Consider the following 1,830-nt stretch of genomic DNA (forward strand, 5'->3'; position numbering starts at 1 on the left):
GGCAACAGCGGATTCGCCGGGGCGCGGCGGCGGACGTGTCCGGCGCGGGCGGACGCGTCCGGCGCGGCGTGGAGGGAGAGGGTTAGGGTTCGTCTGAGATTTCGTTTTTCGGGATGTCCACTCATTTATAGGTAGAGGGAGCTAGGAGACTCCAAATGAGGTGCGGTTTTCGCCCACACGATCGTGATCGAACGACCTAGAGCATGGAAGAGAGTTTGGTGGGCTTTGGGCTGGTTTTGGAGGGGGGTTTTGCTGGACACTCAAATGGACTTTGCGGATGCCCGGTTAACCGTTGGAGTACCAAACGACCTCCGAATGGAACGAAACTTGACCGGTAGACTTCGGGTGGTATAATAAGACCACGTGACAAGCCTCGGTCCATTGCGAGAAAGTTTGACACACGCACACGAAAGAAAACTAGAGGGGTGCACCGGGGGAGATAGGAGCGCCGGATTGGAAAACGGACAACGGGGAAAATGCTCGGATGCATGAGACGAACACGTATGCGAATGCAATGCACATGATGACATGATATAAAAAATGCATGACATGACCAAAATACAAAACGAAAACCAAAACCCGACAACGGAGGGAAAAACATATCACATAGCCCGAAATGGCAAGAGTCGGAGTTACAAATATGGCAAGTTACATGCGGGGTGTTACACACCCGCCCTGCTAGCTTCTGCATCTCCTTGAGGGTCTATGGCGGGCTCATGTCTTCGATGGCCTTGATCTTCTCCGGGTTCGCCTCGATCCCTCAGTGGGATACGAGGAACCCTAGTAGCTTGCCGGAGGGGATGCCAAACACACACTTCTCCAGGTTAAGCCTCAAGTTCACTTGGCGCAAGCTCTCAAAGGTCTCCTCCAAGTCTTAAATCAATGTCCTCGCCTCGCGAGATTTGACCACTATGTCATCAACGTAGGCCTCTGTGTTCCTGCCGAGCTGCCGCCCCAAGGCGATGTGCATTAGCCGCTGAAAGGTTGTGCCCGCGTTGCGCAGGCCGAAGGGCATGCAGGTGTAGCAGTACACCTCGCATGGTGTCAGGAAGGCTGTCCTCTCCACATCCTCCACCGCCATCTTGATTTGGTGGTATCCAGAGAAGCATCCAGGAAACATAGCAAGTCACACTCGGCGGTGGAGTCGACGATTTGATCGATGCGTGGGAGGGGGAACGGATTTTGGGGGCAAGCTTTGTTAAGGTTGGTGAACTCGACGCACATCCGTTCCTTCCCACCTTTCTTCGGTACTACGACGGGGTTCGCCAGCCATTCAAGGTATCGAACTTCTCGAATTGTACCAGCCGCCTCCAGCTTGCGTGTCTCTTGGATGATGAAGGCCTGCTTGTCAGTGGACTGCCGTCTCGCCCGCTGCTTCACGGGGCGTATGTTGGGGCACACCCTTAGATGATGCTGGATCACCTCTCTCGGGACCCCTACCAGTTGATTGGGCTCGCACGCGAATATCTCCTTGTTCGCGCGCAAAAACCTCACAAAAGCTTCTTCTTGTCCCAGGTCAATGCTGGTTCCTATGGTAAAGGTGGCTCCTGAAGACCCGTCCTCGTAAATTGGCTCCTGCTTGGTCTCCGCCTTGTCCTGGGTGAACAACTGCTTCTTCTTGGCGGGCGCGGTCCTTGGACTCGGGCGTACCGGCGCCGGCTGGCTGTGCTGCTGCCGCGGTCTTGAAGGCGAGCCTGAGCACCGTCACGGCCTCCTTAGTGCCCCCCTTGATGGTGAGGACGCCCTTGCTCCCTGGCATCTTCATGAGGTTGTAGGCCGGGTGAGCCGCCGCCATGAACTGAGCGAGAGCCGGGTACCCGAGTATGGCAT

This window comes from Triticum aestivum, chromosome 4D, assembly GCF_018294505.1.
Source record: "Triticum aestivum cultivar Chinese Spring chromosome 4D, IWGSC CS RefSeq v2.1, whole genome shotgun sequence".
Classification (NCBI taxonomy): domain Eukaryota; kingdom Viridiplantae; phylum Streptophyta; class Magnoliopsida; order Poales; family Poaceae; genus Triticum; species Triticum aestivum.